Source organism: Astyanax mexicanus, chromosome 1 (assembly GCF_023375975.1).
Source record: "Astyanax mexicanus isolate ESR-SI-001 chromosome 1, AstMex3_surface, whole genome shotgun sequence".
In the NCBI taxonomy this organism is placed as follows: Eukaryota; Metazoa; Chordata; class Actinopteri; order Characiformes; family Acestrorhamphidae; genus Astyanax; species Astyanax mexicanus.
This window is the reverse complement of record NC_064408.1, coordinates 44,991,941-45,004,786: the sequence shown is the minus strand read 5'-3', so window position 1 is coordinate 45,004,786 and position 12,846 is coordinate 44,991,941.

Genomic DNA, 12,846 nt, shown 5'->3' with positions numbered 1-12,846 from the left:
AACGTAGACCCACGGTATGTGGTTCTGGTGAAAAATTTGACCATTCATGAAACATAGTTTTTTCCATGAAAAAATACTCAAACGAGTGGGAAAATGCATGTGCATGGTAAATTGGGCCAAATTTTAGTCAGAAATATGACAAAAAGCACTTTTCAATTTTTTACCCAAATCAGAAAAAAACGTAGACCCGCGGTATGTGATTCTGGTGAAAATTTTGACCATTCATGAAACCTTGTTTTTTCCATGAAAGATTACTCAAACGAGTGGGAAAATGCATGGGCATGGTAAATTGGGCCAAATTTTGCTCAGAAATGTTACAAAAAGCACTTTTCAATTTTTGACCCAAATCAGAAAAAAACGTAGACCCGCGGTATGTGATTCTGGTGAAAATTTTGACCATTCATGAAACCTTGTTTTTTTCATGAAAAATTACTCAAACGAGTGGGGAAATGCATGGGAATGGTAAATTGGGCTAAATTTTGCTCAGAAATGTGACAAAAAGCACTTTTCAATTTTTGACCCAAATCACAAAAAAACGTAGACCCGCGGTATGTGGTTCTGGTGAAAAATTTGACCATTCATGAAACATAGTTTTTTCCATGAAAAAATACTCAAACGAGTGGGAAAATGCATGTGCATGGTAAATTGGGCCAAATTTTAGTCAGAAATATGACAAAAAGCACTTTTCAATTTTTGACCCAAATCAGAAAGAAACGTAGACCAGCGGTATGTGATTCTGGTGAAAATTTTGACCATTCATGAAACCTTGTTTTTTTCATGAAAAATTACTCAAACGAGTGGGGAAATGCATGGGCATGGTAAATTGGGCCAAATTTTCCTCAGAAATGTGACAAAAAGCACTTTTCAATTTTTGACCCAAATCAGAAAAAAACGTAGACCCGCGGTATGTGATTCTGGTGAAAATTTTGACCATTCATGAAAACTTGTTTTTTCCATGAAAAATTACTCAAACGAGTAGGAAAATGCATGGGCATGGTAAATTGGGCCAAATTTTGCTCAGAAATGTGACAAAAAGCACTTTTCAATTTTTGACCCAAATCAGAAAAAAACATAGACCCGCGGTATGTGATTCTGGTGAAAATTTTGACCATTCATGAAACCTTGTTTTTTCCATGAAAAATTACTCAAACGAGTGGGAAAATGCATGGGCATGGTAAATTGGGCCAAATTTTGCTCAGAAATGTGACAAAAAGCACTTTTCAATTTTTGACTCAAATCGGAAAAAAACGTAGACCCGCGGTATGTGATTCTGGTGAAAATTTTGACCATTCATGAAACCTTGTTTTTTCCATGAAAAATTACTCAAACGAGTGGGAAAATGCATGGGCATGGTAAATTGGGCCAAATTTTGCTCAGAAATGTGACAAAAAGCACTTTTCAATTTTTGACCCAAATCAGAAAAAAATGTAGACCCGCGGTATGTGATTCTGGTGAAAATTTTGACCATTCATGAAACCTTGTTTTTTCCATGAAAAATTACTCAAACGAGTGGGAAAATGCATGGGCATGGTAAATTGGGCCAAATTTTGCTCAGAAATGTGACAAAAAGCACTTTTCAATTTTTGACCCAAATCAGAAAAAAATGTAGACCCGCGGTATGTGGTTCTGGTGAAAATTTTGACCATTCATGAAACATAGTTTTTTCCATGAAAAAATACTCAAACGAGTGGGAAAATGCATGTGCATGGTAAATTGGGCCAAATTTTAGTCAGAAATATGACAAAAAGCACTTTTCAATTTTTTACCCAAATCAGAAAAAAACGTAGACCCGCGGTATGTGATTCTAGTGAAAATTTTGACCATTCATGAAACCTTGTTTTTTCCATGAAAGATTACTCAAACGAGTGGGAAAATGCATGGGCATGGTAAATTGGGCCAAATTTTGCTCAGAAATGTTACAAAAAGCACTTTTCAATTTTTGACCCAAATCAGAAAAAAACGTAGACCCGCGGTATGTGATTCTGGTGAAAATTTTGACCATTCATGAAACCTTGTTTTTTTCATGAAAAATTACTCAAACGAGTGGGAAAATGCATGGGCATGGTAAATTGGGCCAAATGTTGCTCAGAAATGTGACAAAAAGCACTTTTCAATTTTTGACCCAAATCACAAAAAAACGTAGACCCGCGGTATGTGGTTCTGGTGAAAATTTTGACCATTCATGAAACCTTGTTTTTTCCATGAAAAATTACTCAAACGAGTGGGAAAATGCATGGGCATGGTAAATTGGGCCAAATTTTGCTCAGAAATGTGACAAAAAGCACTTTTCAATTTTTGACCCAAATCAGAAAAAAATGTAGACCCGCGGTATGTGATTCTGGTGAAAATTTTGACCATTCATGAAACCTTGTTTTTTCCATGAAAAATTACTCAAACGAGTGGGAAAATGCATGGGCATGGTAAATTGGGCCAAATTTTGCTCAGAAATGTGACAAAAAGCACTTTTCAATTTTTGACCCAAATCAGAAAAAAATGTAGACCCGCGGTATGTGGTTCTGGTGAAAATTTTGACCATTCATGAAACATAGTTTTTTCCATGAAAAAATACTCAAACGAGTGGGAAAATGCATGTGCATGGTAAATTGGGCCAAATTTTAGTCAGGAATATGACAAAAAGCACTTTTCAATTTTTTACCCAAATCAGAAAAAAACGTAGACCCGCGGTATGTGATTCTGGTGAAAATTTTGACCATTCATGAAACCTTGTTTTTTCCATGAAAGATTACTCAAACGAGTGGGAAAATGCATGGGCATGGTAAATTGGGCCAAATTTTGCTCAGAAATGTTACAAAAAGCACTTTTCAATTTTTGACCCAAATCAGAAAAAAACGTAGACCCGCGGTATGTGATTCTGGTGAAAATTTTGACCATTCATGAAACCTTGTTTTTTTCATGAAAAATTACTCAAACGAGTGGGAAAATGCATGGGCATGGTAAATTGGGCCAAATGTTGCTCAGAAATGTGACAAAAAGCACTTTTCAATTTTTGACCCAAATCACAAAAAAACGTAGACCCGCGGTATGTGGTTCTGGTGAAAATTTTGACCATTCATGAAACCTTGTTTTTTCCATGAAAAATTACTCAAACGAGTGGGAAAATGCATGGGCATGGTAAATTGGGCCAAATTTTGCTCAGAAATGTGACAAAAAGCACTTTTCAATTTTTGACCCAAATCAGAAAAAAATGTAGACCCGCGGTATGTGATTCTGGTGAAAATTTTGACCATTCATGAAACCTTGTTTTTTCCATGAAAAATTACTCAAACGAGTGGGAAAATGCATGGGCATGGTAAATTGGGCCAAATTTTGCTCAGAAATGTGACAAAAAGCACTTTTCAATTTTTGACCCAAATCAGAAAAAAATGTAGACCCGCGGTATGTGGTTCTGGTGAAAATTTTGACCATTCATGAAACATAGTTTTTTCCATGAAAAAATACTCAAACGAGTGGGAAAATGCATGTGCATGGTAAATTGGGCCAAATTTTAGTCAGGAATATGACAAAAAGCACTTTTCAATTTTTTACCCAAATCAGAAAAAAACGTAGACCCGCGGTATGTGATTCTGGTGAAAATTTTGACCATTCATGAAACCTTGTTTTTTCCATGAAAGATTACTCAAACGAGTGGGAAAATGCATGGGCATGGTAAATTGGGCCAAATTTTGCTCAGAAATGTTACAAAAAGCACTTTTCAATTTTTGACCCAAATCAGAAAAAAACGTAGACCCGCGGTATGTGATTCTGGTGAAAATTTTGACCATTCATGAAACCTTGTTTTTTTCATGAAAAATTACTCAAACGAGTGGGGAAATGCATGGGCATGGTAAATTGGGCCAAATTTTCCTCAGAAATGTGACAAAAAGCACTTTTCAATTTTTGACCCAAATCAGAAAAAAACGTAGACCCGCGGTATGTGATTCTGGTGAAAATTTTGACCATTCATGAAAACTTGTTTTTTCCATGAAAAAATACTCAAACGAGTTGGAAAATGCATGTGCATGGTAAATTGGGCCAATTTTTGCTCAGAAATATGACAAAAAGCACTTTTCAATTTTTGACCCAAATCAGGAAAAAACGTAGACCCGCGGTATGTGATTTTAGTGAAAATTTTGACCATTCATGAAACCTTGTTTTTTTCATGAAAAATTACTCAAACGAGTGGGGAAATGCATGGGCATGGTAAATTGGGCTAAATTTTGCTCAGAAATGTGACAAAAAGCACTTTTCAATTTTTGACCCAAATCAGAAAAAAACGTAGACCCGTGGTATGTGATTCTGGTGAAAATTTTTGACCCAAATCAGAAAAAAACGTAGACCCGCGGTATGTGATTCTGGTGAAAATTTTGACCATTCATGAAACCTTGTTTTTTCCGTGAAAAAATACTCAAAAGAGTGGGGAAATGCATGTGCATGGTAAATTGGACCAAATTTTGCTCAGAAATGTGACAAAAAGCACTTTTCAATTTTTGACCCAAATCAGAAAAAAACGTAGACCCGCGGTATGTGATTCTGGTGAAAATTTTGACCATTCATGAAACCTTGTTTTTTCCATGAAAAATTACTCAAACGAGTGGGAAAATGCATGTGCATGGTAAATTGGGCCAAATTTTGGTCAGAAATATGACAAAAAGCACTTTTCAATTTTTGACCCAAATCAGAAAAAAATGTAGACCCGCGGTATGTGATTCTAGTGAAAATTTTGACCATTCATGAAACATAGTTTTTTCCATGAAAAAATACTCAAACGAGTGGGAAAATGCATGTGCATGGTAAATTGGGCCAAATTTTGCTCAGAAATGTGACAAAAAGCACTTTTCAATTTTTGACCCAAATCAGAAAAAAACGTAGACCCGCGGTATGTGATTCTGGTGAAAATTTTGACTATTCATGAAACCTTGTTTTTTCCATGAAAGATTACTCAAACGAGTGGGAAAATGCATGGGCATGGTAAATTTGGCCAAATTTTGCTCAGAAATGTGACAAAAAGCACTTTTCAATTTTTGACCCAAATCAGAAAAAAACGTAGACCCGCGGTATGTGATTCTGGTGAAAATTTTGACCATTCATGAAACCTTGTTTTTTCCATGAAAAATTACTCAAACGAGTGGGAAAATGCATGTGCATGGTAAATTGGGCCAAATTTTGGTCAGAAATATGACAAAAAGCACTTTTCAATATTTGACCCAAATCAGAAAAAAATGTAGACCCGCGGTATGTGATTCTAGTGAAAATTTTGACCATTCATGAAACATAGTTTTTTCCATGAAAAAATACTCAAACGAGTGGGAAAATGCATGTGCATGGTAAATTGGGCCAAATTTTGCTCAGAAATGTGACAAAAAGCACTTTTCAATTTTTGACCCAAATCAGAAAAAAACGTAGACCCGCGGTATGTGATTCTGGTGAAAATTTTGACTATTCATGAAACCTTGTTTTTTCCATGAAAGATTACTCAAACGAGTGGGAAAATGCATGGGCATGGTAAATTTGGCCAAATTTTGCTCAGAAATTTGACAAAAAGCACTTTTCAATTTTTGACCCAACTCAGAAAAAAACGTAGACCCGCGGTATGTGATTCTGGTGAAAATTTTGACCATTCATGAAACCTTGTTTTTTCCATGAAAAATTACTCAAACGAGTGGGAAAATGCATGGGCATGGTAAATTGGGCCAAATTTTGCTCAGAAATGTTACAAAAAGCACTTTTCAATTTTTGACCCAAATCAGAAAAAAACGTAGACCCGCGGTATGTGATTCTGGTGAAAATTTTGACCATTCATGAAACCTTGTTTTTTTCATGAAAAATTACTCAAACGAGTGGGGAAATGCATGGGCATGGTAAATTGGGCTAAATTTTGCTCAGAAATGTGACAAAAAGCACTTTTCAATTTTTGACCCAAATCAGAAAAAAACGTAGACCCGTGGTATGTGATTCTGGTGAAAATTTTTGACCCAAATCAGAAAAAAACGTAGACCCGCGGTATGTGATTCTGGTGAAAATTTTGACCATTCATGAAACCTTGTTTTTTCCGTGAAAAAATACTCAAAAGAGTGGGGAAATGCATGTGCATGGTAAATTGGACCAAATTTTGCTCAGAAATGTGACAAAAAGCACTTTTCAATTTTTGACCCAAATCAGAAAAAAACGTAGACCCGCGGTATGTGATTCTGGTGAAAATTTTGACTATTCATGAAACCTTGTTTTTTCCATTAAAGATTACTCAAACGAGTGGGAAAATGCATGGGCATGGTAAATTTGGCCAAATTTTGCTCAGAAATTTGACAAAAAGCACTTTTCAATTTTTGACCCAAATCAGAAAAAAACGTAGACCCGCGGTATGTGATTCTGGTGAAAATTTTGACCATTCATGAAACCTTGTTTTTTCCATGAAAAATTACTCAAACGAGTGGGAAAATGCATGTGCATGGTAAATTGGGCCAAATTTTGGTCAGAAATATGACAAAAAGCACTTTTCAATTTTTGACCCAAATCAGAAAAAAATGTAGACCCGCGGTATGTGATTCTAGTGAAAATTTTGACCATTCATGAAACATAGTTTTTTCCATGAAAAAATACTCAAACGAGTGGGGAAATGCATGTGCATGGTAAATTGGGCCAAATTTTGCTCAGAAATGTGACAAAAAGCACTTTTCAATTTTTGACCCAAATCAGAAAAAAACGTAGACCCGCGGTATGTGATTCTGGTGAAAATTTTGACTATTCATGAAACCTTGTTATTTCCATGAAAGATTACTCAAACGAGTGGGAAAATGCATGGGCATGGTAAATTTGGCCAAATTTTGCTCAGAAATTTGACAAAAAGCACTTTTCAATTTTTGACCCAAATCAGAAAAAAACGTAGACCCCGCGGTATGTGATTCTGGTGAAAATTTTGACCATTCATGAAACCTTGTTTTTTCCATTAAAAATTACTCAAACGAGTGGGAAAATGCATGTGCATGGTAAATTGGACCAAATTTTGCTCAGAAATGTGACAAAAAGCACTTTTCAATTTTTGACCCAAATCAGAAAAAAACGTAGACCCGCGGTATGTGATTCTGGTGAAAATTTTGACCATTCATGAAACCTTGTTTTTTCCATGAAAAATTACTCAAACGAGTGGGAAAATGCATGGGCATGGTAAATTGGGCCAAATTTTGCTCAGAAATGTGACAAAAAGCACTTTTCAATTTTTGACCCAAATCAGAAAAAAACGTAGACCCGCGGTATGTGATTCTGGTGAAAATTGTGACCATTCATGAAACCTTGTTTTTTCCATGAAAAAATACTCAAACGAGTGGGAAAATGCATGTGCATGGTAAATTGGGCCAAATTTTGGTCAGAAATATGAAAAAAGCACTTTTCAATTTTTGACCCAAATCAGAAAAAAATGTAGACCCGCGGTATGTGATTCTGGTGAAAATTTTGACCATTCATGAAACAAAGTTTTTTCCATGAAAAAATACTCAAACGATTGGGAACATGCATGTGCATGGTAAATTGGGCCAAATTTTGCTCAGAAATGTGACAAAAAGCACTTTTCAATTTTTGACCCAAATCAGAAAAAAACGTAGACCCGCGGTATGTGATTCTGGTGAAAATTTTGACCATTCATGAAACCTTGTTTTTTCCATGAAAGATTACTCAAACGAGTGGGAAAATGCATGGGCATGGTAAATTGGACCAAATTTTGCTCAGAAATGTGACAAAAAGCACTTTTCAATTTTTGACCCAAATCAGAAAAAAACGTAGACCCCGCGGTATGTGATTCTAGTGAAAATTTTGACCATTCATGAAACATAGTTTTTTCTATGAAAAAATACTCAAACGAGTGGGAAAATGCATGTGCATGGTAAATTGGGCCAAATTTTGCTCAGAAATGTGACAAAAAGCACTTTTCAATTTTTGACCCAAATCAGAAAAAAACGTAGACCCGCGGTATGTGATTCTGGTGAAAATTTTGACCATTCATGAAACCTTGTTTTTTCCATGAAAAATTACTCAAACGAGTGGGAAAATGCATGTGCATGGTAAATTGGACCAAATTTTGCTCAGAAAAAGCACTTTTCAATTTTTGACCCAAATCAGAAAAAAACGTAGACCCGCGGTATGTGATTCTGGTGAAAATTTTGACCATTCATGAAACCTTGTTTTTTCCATGAAAAATTACTCAAACGAGTGGGAAAATGCATGGGCATGGTAAATTGGGCCAAATTTTGCTCAGAAATGTGACAAAAAGCACTTTTCAATTTTTGACCCGAATCAGAAAAAAACGTAGACCCGCGGTATGTGATTCTGGTGAAAATTGTGACCATTCATGAAACCTTGTTTTTTCCATGAAAAAATACTCAAACGAGTGGGAAAATGCATGTGCATGGTAAATTGGGCCAAATTTTGGTCAGAAATATGACAAAAAGCACTTTTCAATTTTTGACCCAAATCAGAAAAAAATGTAGACCCGCGGTATGTGATTCTGGTGAAAATTTTGACCATTCATGAAACATAGTTTTTTTCCATGAAAAAATACTCAAACGAGTGGGAAAATCAGAAAAAAACGTAGACCCGCGGTATGTGATTCTGGTGAAAATTTTGACCATTCATGAAACCTTGTTTTTTCCATGAAAAATTACTCAAACGAGTGTGAAAATGCATGGGCATGGTAAATTGGGCCAAATTTTGCTCAGAAATGTGACAAAAAGCACTTTTCAATTTTTGACCCAAATCAGAAAAAAACGTAGACCCGCGGTATGTGATTCTGGTGAAAATTTTGACCATTCATGAAACCTTGTTTTTTCCATGAAAAATTACTCAAACGAGTGGGAAAATGCATGTGCATGGTAAATTGGACCAAATTTTGCTCAGAAAAAGCACTTTTCAATTTTTGACCCAAATCAGAAAAAAACGTAGACCCGCGGTATGTGATTCTGGTGAAAATTTTGACCATTCATGAAACCTTGTTTTTTCCATGAAAAATTACTCAAACGAGTGGGAAAATGCATGGGCATGGTAAATTGGGCCAAATTTTGCTCAGAAATGTGACAAAAAGCACTTTTCAATTTTTGACCCGAATCAGAAAAAAACGTAGACCCGCGGTATGTGATTCTGGTGAAAATTGTGACCATTCATGAAACCTTGTTTTTTCCATGAAAAAATACTCAAACGAGTGGGAAAATGCATGTGCATGGTAAATTGGGCCAAATTTTGGTCAGAAATATGACAAAAAGCACTTTTCAATTTTTGACCCAAATCAGAAAAAAATGTAGACCCGCGGTATGTGATTCTGGTGAAAATTTTGACCATTCATGAAACATAGTTTTTTTCCATGAAAAAATACTCAAACGAGTGGGAAAATCAGAAAAAAACGTAGACCCGCGGTATGTGATTCTGGTGAAAATTTTGACCATTCATGAAACCTTGTTTTTTCCATGAAAAATTACTCAAACGAGTGGGAAAATGCATGGGCATGGTAAATTGGGCCAAATTTTGCTCAGAAATGTGACAAAAAGCACTTTTCAATTTTTGACCCAAATCAGAAAAAAACGTAGACCCGCGGTATGTGATTCTGGTGAAAATTTTGACCATTCATGAAACCTTGTTTTTTCCATGAAAAATTACTCAAACGAGTGGGAAAATGCATGGGCATGGTAAATTGGGCCAAATTTTGCTCAGAAATGTGACAAAAAGCACTTTTCAATTTTTGACCCAAATCAGAAAAAAACGTAGACCCGCGGTATGTGATTCTGGTGAAAATTGTGCCCATTCATAAAACCTTGTTTTTTCCATGAAAAATTACTCAAACGAGTGGGAAAATGCATGTGCATGGTAAATTGGACCAAATTTTGCTCAGAAATGTGACAAAAAGCACTTTTCAATTTTTGACCCAAATCAGAAAAAAACGTAGACCCGCGGTATGTGATTCTGGTAAAAAATTTTGACCATTCATGAAACCTTGTTTTTTCCATGAAAAATTACTCAAACGAGTGGGAAAATGCATGGGCATGGTAAATTGGGCCAAATTTTGCTCAGAAATATGACAAAAAGCACTTTTCAATTTTTGACCCAAATCAGAAAAAAATGTAGACCCGCGGTATGTGATTCTAGTGAAAATTTTGACCATTCATGAAACATAGTTTTTTCCATGAAAAAATACTCAAACGAGTGGGAAAATGCATGTGCATGGTAAATTGGGCCAAATTTTGCTCAGAAATGTGACAAAAAGCACTTTTCAATTTTTGACCCAAATCAGAAAAAAACATAGACCCGCGGTATGTGATTCTGGTGAAAATTTTGACCATTCATGAAACCTTGTTTTTTCCATGAAAAATTACTCAAACGAGTGGGAAAATGCATGGGCATGGTAAATTGGGCCATATTTTGCTCAGAAATGTGACAAAAAGCACTTTTCAATTTTTGACCCAAATCAGAAAAAAATGTAGACCCGCGGTATGTGGTTCTGGTGAAAATTTTGACCATTCATGAAACATAGTTTTTTCCATGAAAAAATACTCAAACGAGTGGGAAAATGCATGTGCATGGTAAATTGGGCCAAATTTTAGTCAGGAATATGACAAAAAGCACTTTTCAATTTTTTACCCAAATCAGAAAAAAACGTAGACCCGCGGTATGTGATTCTGGTGAAAATTTTGACCATTCATGAAACCTTGTTTTTTCCATGAAAGATTACTCAAACGAGTGGGAAAATGCATGGGCATGGTAAATTGGGCCAAATTTTGCTCAGAAATGTTACAAAAAGCACTTTTCAATTTTTGACCCAAATCAGAAAAAAACGTAGACCCGCGGTATGTGATTCTGGTGAAAATTTTGACCATTCATGAAACCTTGTTTTTTTCATGAAAAATTACTCAAACGAGTGGGGAAATGCATGGGAATGGTAAATTGGGCTAAATGTTGCTCAGAAATGTGACAAAAAGCACTTTTCAATTTTTGACCCAAATCACAAAAAAAACGTAGACCCGCGGTATGTGGTTCTGGTGAAAAATTTGACCATTCATGAAACATAGTTTTTTCCATGAAAAAATACTCAAACGAGTGGGAAAATGCATGTGCATGGTAAATTGGGCCAAATTTTAGTCAGAAATATGACAAAAAGCACTTTTCAATTTTTGACCCAAATCAGAAAAAAACGTAGACCCGCGGTATGTGATTCTGGTGAAAATTTTGACCATTCATGAAACCTTGTTTTTTTCATGAAAAATTACTCAAACGAGTGGGGAAATGCATGGGCATGGTAAATTGGGCTAAATTTTGCTCAGAAATGTGACAAAAAGCACTTTTCAATTTTTGACCCAAATCAGAAAAAAACGTAGACCCGCGGTATGTGATTCTGGTGAAAATTTTGACCATTCATGAAACCTTGTTTTTTCCGTGAAAAAATACTCAAAAGAGTGGGGAAATGCATGTGCATGGTAAATTGGACCAAATTTTGCTCAGAAATGTGACAAAAAGCACTTTTCAATTTTTGACCCAAATCAGAAAAAAACGTAGACCCGCGGTATGTGATTCTGGTGAAAATTTTGACCATTCATGAAACCTTGTTTTTTCCATGAACAATTACTCAAACGAGTGGGAAAATGCATGTGCATGGTAAATTGGGCCAAATTTTGGTCAGAAATATGACAAAAAGCACTTTTCAATTTTTGACCCAAATCAGAAAAAAATGTAGACCCGCGGTATGTGATTCTAGTGAAAATTTTGACCATTCATGAAACCTTGTTTTTTCCATGAACAATTACTCAAACGAGTGGGAAAATGCATGTGCATGGTAAATTGGGCCAAATTTTGCTCAGAAATGTGACAAAAAGCACTTTTCAATTTTTGACCCAAATCAGAAAAAAACGTAGACCCGCGGTATGTGATTCTGGTGAAAATTTTGACTATTCATGAAACCTTGTTTTTTCCATGAAAGATTACTCAAACGAGTGGGAAAATGCATGGGCATGGTAAATTTGGCCAAATTTTGCTCAGAAATGTGACAAAAAGCACTTTTCAATTTTTGACCCAAATCAGAAAAAAACGTAGACCCGCGGTATGTGATTCTGGTGAAAATTTTGACCATTCATGAAACCTTGTTTTTTCCATGAAAAATTACTCAAACGAGTGGGAAAATGCATGTGCATGGTAAATTGGGCCAAATTTTGGTCAGAAATATGACAAAAAGCACTTTTCAATATTTGACCCAAATCAGAAAAAAATGTAGACCCGCGGTATGTGATTCTAGTGAAAATTTTGACCATTCATGAAACATAGTTTTTTCCATGAAAAAATACTCAAACGAGTGGGAAAATGCATGTGCATGGTAAATTGGGCCAAATTTTGCTCAGAAATGTGACAAAAAGCACTTTTCAATTTTTGACCCAAATCAGAAAAAAACGTAGACCCGCGGTATGTGATTCTGGTGAAAATTTTGACTATTCATGAAACCTTGTTTTTTCCATGAAAGATTACTCAAACGAGTGGGAAAATGCATGGGCATGGTAAATTTGGCCAAATTTTGCTCAGAAATTTGACAAAAAGCACTTTTCAATTTTTGACCCAAATCAGAAAAAAACGTAGACCCGCGGTATGTGATTCTGGTGAAAATTTTGACCATTCATGAAACCTTGTTTTTTCCATGAAAAATTACTCAAACGAGTGGGAAAATGCATGGGCATGGTAAATTGGGCCAAATTTTGCTCAGAAATGTTACAAAAAGCACTTTTCAATTTTTGACCCAAATCAGAAAAAAACGTAGACCCGCGGTATGTGATTCTGGTGAAAATTTTGACCATTCATGAAACCTTGTTTTTTTCATGAAAAATTACTCAA